This window comes from Trematomus bernacchii, unplaced genomic scaffold, assembly GCF_902827165.1.
Source record: "Trematomus bernacchii unplaced genomic scaffold, fTreBer1.1, whole genome shotgun sequence".
Classification (NCBI taxonomy): domain Eukaryota; kingdom Metazoa; phylum Chordata; class Actinopteri; order Perciformes; family Nototheniidae; genus Trematomus; species Trematomus bernacchii.
In genome coordinates this window covers 2927267-2939922 of record NW_022987574.1, presented here as the reverse complement: position 1 = coordinate 2939922, position 12656 = coordinate 2927267, and the positions used below count along the sequence as shown (strand labels likewise).

General features: G+C 42.3%; 1 protein-coding gene across 1 annotated transcript in view; it reads left to right on the top strand.

Annotated features, from left to right (window-relative positions):
- Positions 1–12656, top strand: part of LOC117479647 — a 47711-nt gene that overhangs the window by 21492 nt on the left and 13563 nt on the right.

Sequence of the window (12656 nt, the reverse complement as noted above, 5' to 3'; positions counted from 1 at the left end):
GCCGTTGGGCTACCTACTGTCATGATTTAGGCCACTTTTAATGGGCTTTTACCCGTCTTTTTCCCTGTTTTTAGTGGGTTTTGCATGGTTATCGCTCGCTTCGCGAGCGACTAAATTGATCGTAACGATATTAATTATGCGAGTTGCACTCACGTGGGCTTCGCCCACGTGAGTGGGCTCGCGCGGACTATCTGCCGTCACTATTTCCGAACCTTTTCTGTGCTTTTGTCGGTCGTTTTCCCTGTTTTTATGTGTTTTTCGCAGGTTTATCGGTCGCTGCGCGACCGATTTCAATAGGGTCTTCGCCGACCTATGGTCTCAGACCCTAATTAAAGCTGCAAGCAGCGTTGAGCGGGTCTTCGACGCTCCGCAGGCTGTTGTCCGCACGTCGAGGTATCATGCAGGAGTTTTCCGGACTCGGCCGTTGGCAAACGTGGGAAGTTTCAGGCCGATCGGACAACGTAAATGGGAGTTACAGCAGTATCATAAACATTGTGTTTGATGGCGAGTGATCTGTCGCCATGGCAACGGCATATGATGACATCCCAGTATTGGCGTAGAGCTGTTGAGGGGCGGACTAGTAGTCGTCATCTGAAGTCTGGTGCCGTTTGGACCATTTTCCAATGACTTAAGACAACATTGTGTTTTATGGCGAAGGATGCGTTGCTATGGAAACGGCATATGATGACATCCCATAATTGGCATAGTGCTGTTGAGGGGCGGACTAGTAGCCGTCATCTGAAGTCTGGTGCAGTTTGGACCATTTTCAATTGACTTAAGACAACATTGTGTTTTACGGCTAGGGATGCGTTGCCATGGAAACGGCATACGGTGAGATCTCAGATTTCACCTAGAGCTGTTGAGGGCCGGACTACTAGCCATCATCTGAAGTGTGGTGCAGTTTGGAACATTTTCCATTGACTTAAGACAACATCGTGTTTTACGGCGAGGGATCCGTTGCCATGGAAACGGCATACGGTGAGATCTCAGATTTCACGTAGAGCTGTTGAGGGCCGGACCATTAACTGTCATCTGAAGTCTGGTGCAGTTTGGAAGCTTTTCCATTGACTTAAGAGAACTTCGTGTTTAACGGCGAGTGATTTGTTGCCATGGAAACGGCATATGATGACATCCCAGAATTGGCGTAGAGCTGTTGAGTGCTGGACCATTAACTGTCATCTGATGTCTGGTGCAGTGTGGACCATTTCCCATTGACTTAAGACAACATTGTGTTTTATGGCGAGGAATGCGTTGCCATGGCAACGGCATATGATGAGATCTCAGATTTCACTTAGAGCTGTTGAGGGCCGGACCATTAACTGTCATCTGAAGTCTGGTGCAGTTTGGAAGCTTTTCCATTGACTTAAGACAACTTCGTGTTTTTTGGTGAGGGATTCGTTGCCATGGAAACGGCATACGGTGAGATCTCAGATTTCACGTAGAGCTGTTGAGGGCCGGACCATTAACTGTCATCTGAAGTCTGGTGCCGTTTTGAACATTTTCCATTGACTTAAGACAACATTGTGTTTTACGGCTAGGGATGCGTTGCCATGGAAACGGCATACGGTGAGATCTCAGATTTCACCTAGAGCTGTTGAGGGCCGGACTACTAGCCATCATCTGAAGTGTGGTGCAGTTTGGAACATTTTCCATTGACTTAAGACAACATCGTGTTTTACGGCGAGGGATCCGTTGCCATGGAAACGGCATACGGTGAGATCTCAGATTTCACGTAGAGCTGTTGAGGGCCGGACCATTAACTGTCATCTGAAGTCTGGTGCAGTTTGGAAGCTTTTCCATTGACTTAAGAGAACTTCGTGTTTAACGGCGAGTGATTTGTTGCCATGGAAACGGCATATGATAACATCCCAGAATTGGCGTAGAGCTGTTGAGTGCTGGACCATTAACTGTCATCTGATGTCTGGTGCAGTGTGGACCATTTCCCATTGACTTAAGACAACATTGTGTTTTATGGCGAGGAATGCGTTGCCATGGCAACGGCATATGATGAGATCTCAGATTTCACTTAGAGCTGTTGAGGGCTGGACCATTAACTGTCATCTGAAGTCTGGTGCAGTTTGGAAGCTTTTCCATTGACTTAAGACAACTTCGTGTTTTTTGGTGAGGGATTCGTTGCCATGGAAACGGCATACGGTGAGATCTCAGATTTCACGTAGAGCTGTTGAGGGCCGGACCATTAACTGTCATCTGAAGTCTGGTGCCGTTTTGAACATTTTCCATTGACTTAAGACAACATTGTGTTTTACGGCTAGGGATGCGTTGCCATGGAAACGGCATACGGTGAGATCTCAGATTTCACGTAGAGCTGTTGAGGGCCGGACCATTAACTGTCATCTGAAGTCTGGTGCCGTTTTGAACCTTTTCCATTGAATTAAGACAACATTGTGTTTTACGGCGAGGGATGCGTTGCCATGGTAACGCCATATTAAGTAACATAAACTTTGACGTAGAGCTGTTCAGGGCCGCAGTGTTAACCATCATGTGAAGTTTGGTGGCGTTGTGAGCATGTCAGTTTCAGTTATGACATCATCGTATTCCATGGCGTTTGATGGACCTAGCATCGAGCGAACGCGAACTTTGGCGCCAAATAACGGCTGTGCCGTGCGAAAGAAAAAAACTTCCGTGATAACTTTTAATTGCCCATGTCTCGAGATGCTACCCGACGAATTTCGAGTCGTACGGATAAAGTCCCTGGGAGAAGATAGATTTCGTGCGGAGGACGAAAAACGCGATAAATCGCGTTTTTCCGACTCCAAATTCAAAATGGCCGGCTTCCTGTACGTTATTTTACACCCCTCCAAGAGGCTTTTTGGTTTGTCTCCGCACCCTAGATATGCGTAGCGAGTTTCGTTCGTTTACGTGAAAGTTAAAGTGGGGGGAGTTTAGGTTAAAAACGGAAGTGGGCGTGGCCTACGCAATTTTTGACGCAAAGTTCCGGAACCAATTACACATCTGAAGTTGCACCACTTCTGACGCGCGTGCAAAATTTGGTGAGTTTTCACATATGTTGCGGGGGTCAAAGGTTTATCGGTCGCTGCGCGACCGATTTCAATAGGGTCTTCGCCGACCTAGGTCTCAGACCCTAATAATCGGACCAATATCAATAATGTGCTCGTTTACAGTGACGTGGGCTACGCCCACGTCACTGTAGGCCGTTGGCCTACCTACTGTCATGATTTAGGCCACTTTTAATGGGCTTTTACCCGTCTTTTTACCTGTTTTTAGTGGGTTTTGCATGGTTATCGCTCGCTTTGCGAGCGACTAAATTGATCGTAACGATATTAATTATGCGAGTTGCAATCACGTGGGCTTCGCCCACGTGACTGGGCTCGCGCGGACTATCTGCCGTTACTATTTCCGAACCTTTTCTGTGCTTTTGCCGGTCGTTTTCCCTGTTTTTATGTGTTTTTCGCAGGTTTATCGGTCGCTGCGCGACCGATTTCAATAGGGTCTTCGCCGACCTATGGTCTCAGACCCTAATTAAAGCTGCAAGCAGCGTTGAGCGGGTCTTCGACGCTCCGCAGGCTGTTGTCCGCACGTCGAGGTGTGTGTGTAGGTGTCTCGAGCTGTTGAGGGCCGGACCATTAACTGTCATCTGAAGTCTGGTGCAGTTTGGATCATTTTCCATTGACTTAAGACAACATCGTGTTTTACGGCGAGTGATTCGTTGCCATGGAAACGGCATATGATGACACCCCATAATTGACATAGTGCTGTTGAGGGCCGGACTAGTAGCCATGATCTGAAGTCTGGTGCAGTTTGGACCATTTTCCATTGAATTAAGACAACATCGTGTTTTACGGCGTGGGATGCGTTGCCATGGAAACGGCATACGGTGAGATCTCAGATTTCACGTAGAGCTGTTGAGTCATGGACCAGTGATATAAAAGTGAAGATTGGGGGACGATGGGACCGTGTCCATTGGATTTACAGCGACACCGTGTTTTATGGTGAGGAATGCGTTGCCATGGAAACGGCATACGGTGAGATCTCAAATTTCGCGTAGAGCTGTTGAGTCATGGACCAGTGATATAAAAGTGAAGATTGGGGGACGATGGGACCGTGTCCATTGGATTTACAGCGACACCGTGTTTTATGGCGAGGAATGGGTTGCCATGGAAACGGCATACGGTGAGATCTCAGATTTCGCGTAGAGCTGTTGAGGGCCGGACCATTAACTGTCATCTGAAGTCTGGTGCCGTTTTGAACCTTTTCCATTGAATTAAGACAACATCGTGTTTTACGGCGTGGGATGCGTTGCCATGGAAACGGCATATGATGACATCCCATAATTGGCATAGTGCTGTTGAGGGCCGGACTAGTAGCCATGATCTGAAGTGTTGTGCAGTTTGGAGAATTTTCCATTGACGTAAGACAACATCGTGTTTTACGGCGTGGGATGCGTTGCCATGGAAACGGCATACGGTGAGATCTCAGATTTCACGTAGAGCTGTTGAGGGCCGGACCATTAACTGTCATCTGAAGTCTGGTGCCGTTTGGAACGTTTTCCAATGACTTAAGACAACATCGTGTTTTATGGCGAATGATGCGTTGCCATGGAAACGGCATACGGTGAGATCTCAAATTTTGCGTAGAGCTGTTGAGTCATGGACCAGTGATATAAAAGTGAAGATTGGGGGACGATGGGACCGTGTCGATTGGATTTACAGCGACACCGTGTTTTATGGCGAGGAATGCGTTGCCATGGAAACGGCATACGGTGAGATCTCAAATTTCGCGTAGAGCTGTTGAGTCATGGATCAGTAATATAAAAGTGAAGATTGGGGGACGATGGGACCGTGTCGATTGGATTTACAGCGACACCGTGTTTTATGGCGAGGGATTCGTTGCCATGGCAACAGCTTTTGAGGAAAACTCACTTTTGTCATATGAATGTGTTGAGGGCCGGACCATTAACTGTCATCTGAAGTCTGGTGCAGTTTGGACCATTTTCCATCGAGTTATGACAACACTGTGTTTCATGGCGAGGGATCTGTCGCCATGGAAACAGAATTTGATGACACCCCATAATACGCCTAGATGTGTTGAGGGCTGCATCGGTATCAAACCTGTGAAGTTTTGGGCCGTTTGGAGCATGTTAACTGGAGTTATGAGAAAACCGTGTTTCACGGCAACCATTTTGTTACCATAGCAACGACATTTGACTAAATCTCAAAACTGACACAAATATGTCTTTAGGGCTGTACACATGTGAAGTTTGGGGCCGTTTGGAGCATGTGCAATTGAGTTATGTGGAGTTAAATGAATACACTGTTCAAATTGAAAGCTGCATTATTCTGAAAACCGGATGTTCACACACTCGACTTCCGGTTTTCGCAGTCAACTTCAGGTTAGCATTAGCAGTTTCCCAGCGGAGTGAAGAAAACACATGAAACTCACGGGACTCACTCCTCAGTTTATACTGTGTTTTGTTTCAATTAATGCATCATTCAGTTACAAATATGTGATATATCTGAACAACAAAGTGGTCAAAAATTATTTTATTCATTTATTGGAAACATTTTCATGATCACTTTTTCGTTTTACATTTTCATTTATTGTCATTTCCATTCAGTCAGTCATTAAGTGCTATTTAACATGTTAATGTCCTACATATCCACACAAACAAAGTGTGCAATCCAATGATTAATGAATGTTAATCTAACTGGGTTTTGATAGATAACATACCTCTTTTTCTTCTCTGAATTATTTTATTTCTATTGTGCACTCTAATCAATATTAATCCAACTATTGTTCGTTTATACATTTTAAGAATGGCGTTTATCTTTTTTGAGAATGAGTTCTTATTTTATTTAATGTATTTGGGTCTACAACAGATGATACAAATGTTTGTGTCAGTAATGTGTACTAACAGAGGTGAGGGTGTTTGTGAAAATAACGGGGACAGAGCTGCTGTCAGACGAACAGCTGTGCGGCGTCATCACAAACGGACGTCGCTTCACGTGACGCTCCGGAGGAAAGGACGTCCCATTGCTCTTAAAACTCATTTCCCTGCTTCTCGTGGTTTCCTTGCGTCTCTCCATGCTTCCCTGGTGGGAGGGACTAAACGCAGGGAAACGACGTAAGTGAGGGACGCAAGGATTCCATTTAATCGACCTGAGAAGGACCCCAACTCAGTGAAAGCACCGCCTGATGACCAATCAGAGCTCAGTGTGCAGAGTGTAAAGCTATCAAGTCATATTACAGGATAAAATAAATACAGTTTAAACTGCTGTAGGCTATGCAGGAAAAGAGGTCCGGCAAAAGATCACCGACTGTGTGAACATGAAACAAAATAGAATATCACTGCCCATCTTCAGAGCAATCTGAATATTATTACATTTGCAGCAAGCAAGCTTACTTAAATATCTGCCACAAGATAAGTAACCGGAGCAAAGCAACTCAGAGCATTGCGTAGAGTCTGCGACACTGTGCAGACGTGTCGCACTTATCATTCACATCACATCATCTCACATCATATCATATATTTCCTATCTGTATCAGATTCTCGAGCCGTTTCTGGTCGTGCACACTTACATTGTCACATACTGTATGCCAAAGTATGAACTGCAACACATTAAGTTGACGAAACACTCGAGTCAAACGTAATTAAAGTCAGATCCATTCAAACCTGTTAATGTATGCATTCAAACACTCGGTCATTTTTGTACCAGCTGTTATATTTTCACCTTGCAGCTATGCTGCTTTTACTCTGGATTATGTGTTAAAATCATGGATGTTTAAAGTTTATCTTCTTCATATTTGTCTAACATACATGATAGTTTACTTCATTCATGAAGTATAATGCTGCGCTGTCAGTAGTACGCTTCTCCAGGTTTGTGATTGGTCAAATGTTGCTAACCCCGCCCCTTTCACGTAAAAGCGCTCAGAGAAACCCTGGGTTGATTTATCGATCAGGCTAACGTTGTATCTGCTCCGTCCACACTCACAAGAACATGATACAGACACAGATACAACAGCGACTGTATTCACCATGACACAGACAGTCTGTGTTTTGTTCATGTTTAACTTTTGTCCAGTTTCTGAACAGATATGAGGAGCTGTAAGCTCTGTGTGCTAACAGCTAACGGCTGATGGTTTTCTGATTCAACGTAGGTGACGGCAGGCTGAGATCCTCATCGCTGATTGGCTACCGCGAGAACGCGTCTCACACGCACACACACACACACACATCGTTTTTTTACTGTAAATATTAACTATTTCTATTGGAAGGCAAACAAAAAATGTAACAGAAGGAGAGCTCTGATTGGTCGCTCATTTTTTTAAATGTGATATTCATAAATGCATAACATTGCTAACCCAGCAAGCAGTTGATATTCAAATGTAAATATTATATATTTCGATTTTTGTAAGTCATTCAACTATGAACAATTAAATATATTTCAAGGTATACTATATTCAGGGTTCCTGCAGGTTTCGCCTACTCAAATTTAAGGGTTTGTAAGACCTTTTTAAGACCACTGAATAGAATTTAAGACCTATTTCACGGCAAGAAAGTATGAAGGAAAATTGCTATGAAAGAAGAAATACGTCCCATAATTACTTACAAAGTAAATGTAAAGGCATAACAGTACAGCACTGTGTTAGGGTGTTAGACAAAAAGTGTATGTGTGTGTGTGTCTGTGTGTTAGGGGTGTGCAATTAATCATATTTTAATCGCAATTACGATTTTGGCCTGCCACAATTACGAAATTATTTTGCTTTGCTAGATTGTGACAGTGCACTACAACATATTTGATCTAATTAATTTTAGTCTAATTTATTTTTATTTATCATATTTATACATGTTTAATAGCTTGTGGAAGTGCGCTCCAAAATATTTGTTGATCTTGTTTATTGGTATTTATTATTTTGATATTATTTATTTAAATGTATAATTTATTTAATTTATTTTTGCATTGGTTTTGCAGTTGAATTATAGGTTCAGGGTAATCAACAGTTAAAAAGATACTGTTCAAATTATTATTTGTTTTAAATAATTAACACATTAGCAAAACAAACGCTAATTTATTTTTCAAAAGGTGCAGCGGGCTTCAAACACGTTCCCCTCCACTGGTTTCAACCAAGCACTAAATTCGATGTTTTCCAACCAAATACGGTTGAACTTACACTTCCCCATATTTATTTGTAAGTAGATTTGAAGATACATGAGTTTCTGACTGTCGCTAGCTGAAGCTTGCTTGCTAGGTTACTAGCTGGGTGTTCTCCAATAAGGGGCCGGGGGAAACAAAGTTAGTGATTACTGGTTCCATGTTGATTTATTTCAATACAAATTGTTGGGGGGAACTGAAAGGCTCTTACCGTACTGGTTACTTTGCAGCCCGGACATTTCCCCCAAAACACATTTAGACGCTATCGCAACACAGAAAGACCTTTCAAATCCGATCATTTTTAAGACCTTCTAAATCATATTTAAGACCTTTCTTATTTTTTTGGTCATATTTAAGACCTTTTTAAGGCCTTAAATTCAGATTATAAAATGTAAGACTTTTTAAGACCCCGCGGGAACCCTGTATATTTCTATATATATATATATATATATTTATTTGCTTTCATTGGTTAGATGACAACAACATGGCTGACAGTTAAGACACACACAGACACCCCAGATAGCAAAAAGTAATTGAATCAACATTGAGATATTGTCACGCTGAAGATTTCAATCAACATTGATGTCAGAGATTGAAAATGAACTAACAAAAAAAGAGCCATTATTTATTCAGTTGATTATTACGATTTAATTCAATTATATGAACATTTTGTACATTTTTTGTCTACTTTAGCACACAAAACATTCTCTCTTTTAAAGGTCTTATCATATGCTTTTCTGGTTATTACCCATCCCCTTGTGTGTTATGTAGGTTTTTCTGCATGTAAACGGTCTGCAGAGTCACAAACCCTCAAAGTACACCCTGTAGCGAGTAAAACTCTAACACAGAAAATACCTGTCTATGCAGCGCTGTATGGAAGCTGTCAGCCGACTCGCCCAGCCCAGCTGTGTGTGTGTGTGCTCAGGCTGAGTTCCTCTGTGTCTCGCTGTCTCGCAGACCCCATGCCATCATCATGTTCTGTTTAAAGCAGCTTTGCTAGACGTTGATAACATGCATTCTTCACATGCTGAATATATGGATTTGAAAAAATGCACGTTTTGCAACATAACACAAGTTAAGGACATTTCTTGACATAATAAACATCTAGCAAAGCTGCTTTAAACAGAAAATGACGATGGCCTTTGAACACAGATTCTGAGGATGGTTTCTGCTTCTGCTTTTATCCATCAGGTCAAAATAGGATTCACACACCTGGCATCATTGTGATATATCAGGCCTCAGCCTCTTCAGCACATCACAATCAAAGAATTTAAGAATAAACAAATATAACAATTACAATCCAGTGCCTCTTGTCAACTGGCAACTCACAATTCCACACATTTCAATTTCACAGGCAAATGGGACTTCATGCTTAAAATGACTGCATGTGCAAGTACATACATTGAAGTTTTACCTGATCACTAACAATGAACTTGAACAGTAGAAATACTGGATATGCCCCTCTTTTGAACTGGCAACTTACACATCCACACATTCTTTGATTCTCTATTTCAGAAGGGAACTTATATGCTTCAAATGAAATGAATGCTGTGAGGTTTTACATGAGCACTAACCACAATGCACTAGAACAGGCGAAACATAGGTTAAAGTCATGTCTGGCTTCCCCATTAACATTCACAGCAAAAGCTTTGTTTTCCGAGAGCTTATGCGCTGCGAGCGTCGAGAGCCAAGCTCTTAAAAGATAGTCTGAATGGCTTCAAAGGTATACCTCATTTCCTTTGGAAAACCCATGTTCATTGCATAAAGTAGGCCAAAGAGGTATGCAAAGGCAGTAGAGAGGTCTGGTAGGTCATGCAGTACAATGGTCCCTTCCAACACAACAGCCACGTCTCGCACATTTGGCGATATGGCGGCATCATCATCTTCAATGACGGTGAGGATGGCCACAGACACACCTCTGAGCAATCGTTCTTCATGGTCAGTGTCCTGAGGAAAAGTAAAATATGCATGAATGAGTGCTATGGAAAACTAAACAACAAAATACATATCCACTGATTCTAACTTTAGCACCAATCTACTGAGTCTTACCATTCAGCTTGTGGAAGTTATAATTGCAAATCAACAGCACGGCATCTCTGGGCTCAAAATTAAATCTTACACAAAGTGTATTGTGCATAAAATGTATAACTAGTTTAGCTAGTTCCAAAGGTAGATAAAATAGCTAAGTGTGTTTGGTCTAACTTGAAACGTGTGTTTTGCTCCGCTCATCGGTCCGTCAGCGGCTGAGCTTTAGGTGAGCACTGAGCTGCGTGACCTAAACACGGCAAGTGTTGCGGCAAAGTATATATTTTTTCTCTCTCTCTTAATTCCCCAAGCCCCAAAATTCACTCGATGATTAATATACCCGTTTTAGGAAAAGTCACGAAGTTTGAGATGTGTTTTACCCTCAACTAAACAACAAGACCTGTAACACAACAATGTCAGAGTCACCGGCTGCCGGCTACCCCAATAAACAGACGTTAATAACCGGTGTAACGGCGGAACAACAATGCCGCCCCCCCCCCCCCCGTTCCGTGTATCGTCACACATACACACAAGTTCTGTATAAAACGTATGAACACGGCTCACAGCGAAAATGTATAACACATACATTTCCGCCAGTCAAGGCTAAGTTTCAACACAGTGGCAACGTTGTCATATCCCAATCAATGCTGTGTGTAAAGTTATAGCGTTATATGTCTGGCTCGGTTTACTTTAACACCGGTCATCTCACCATTTAAATGCATTATAGACGCCTTCAGGTGCTTGAACATAAATTCAACGCCATCTGTAGCTAAGCTAGCAAACCTAACTGTGGTGGGTAGTATCTATCTTTTGGTTTAAATAGTACAGTGCACTTTACTGTTAACATTCCTTGTTAGGTAAAACACACACTTACCTGATTAGGCAAACGAGGTAGACAAATGTCCCAAGAATCCCCAACGTCACAGCGATGTGTCTGACAAATTCACTCAGCGCAGCTCGCCCGCTCAGAGACAGTGACAGCCGGGACCCTGCAGAAACCCCGTAGACGAAAGCAATGCGCATGCGCGCACTGCATAGCAAGCAGTTGACATTCAAATGTAAATATTAACTATTCTGATTGGAGGGGAGAAAATACATATTTTAAGAAGGAGAACTCTGATTGGTTGCTCATTTGATATATGTATTGACGTTCAACTTTTACTGGTTCTCTCTTGCATCTTGTCTGAGGTGAGTGTGTGACTGTTCTTATAAATTCATTGTGAAGCTGGTTAAGATTTGTTTCTAAAATAAGGGCACATTTATGTCATTTATTAACAAGCAGGTTAAATAAAGTAATGTTTGAAGTCATTCAACTATGAACAATTAAATATATTTCAAGGCATACTTTATTTATTCAAGGTTGGAAGAAGTAATCTGATCCTTTACTTTAGAACAAATACTCATTAGCACATTTCTTTGCTAAATATATTTTGCTAAAGTATCAAAAGTTTCATGTAGATCTGCAATAAAAATATTTTTGGGGTATGGGGGGGTCTGGGACCCGGAGTAATCCCGGCGGGCGGGAGCTGTTATGTCCCATCATGACACGTATGGTGTATATATATATTATAATGCAGCACAATCTGTGTGCTCCCTGCCTGTCGGCTCTGCTGATCGATGTATAATAAGGCTCTGCTGCCGTGATGTGCACTGAAAAGTGTTTCTGTCGCAATATTATCGTTGTCGAGCTAGCTAACTAGCATACATTGTCACTATCTGCTAACGTTAGCTTTAGCCTTCGTTTTCTAATAGTTTTTTTCATAGGCTATAAACGGAGGTGGTATAAGTAGGCTATAGATCTTGTACTTGAGTAAAAGTAGAAGTACTCAGATCTTGTACTTGAGTAAAAGTAGAAGCACTCCGATCTTGTACTTGATTAAAAGTACTCAGATATTGTACTTGAGTAGTGGGGGGGGGGGGGGGGGGGTGCAGAGCTTCGTGACCGCGGAGCGTGTGAACGTTGTGATCAGCTGTTTTAGAGACCGACTCTGCTTTGTGACACAAGTTACGGTAAGCATTTCAGATTGTTGCCGCGCATGCGTACCTGCGTACCAGTTATGTGCGCCCCTGGCTGACATGGATGACAGTTAAGACACACACAGACACACTATAGCTCAGTTATATTTTTAATCAAAAAACTATTGAACACTGAAGTAACTATGATTGAATTGACTACAAATATGGCAATGGTGGTAAAGACTACAACAGCCATAATCCATTCTTTGTTTCAGGGACCTCTGCACCTGACCCTTTGATGTGTGATATTTTCATAACATGTCTGCATAGCAAGCAGTTGACATTCAAATGTTAATATTATATATTTCGATTGGAGGGAAATTACAAAAATATTTTAAAGAAGGAGAGCTGTGGTTGGTCGCTCATTTTTTAAAATTCGATATATAGTTTGGTTAAACCAGAGACTGTCCTCTCGTTCATCTTATCTTGTCTGGGGTGAGTGATCATTCCTCTTGTGAATTAATTGTGAAGCTGGTTAAAGCA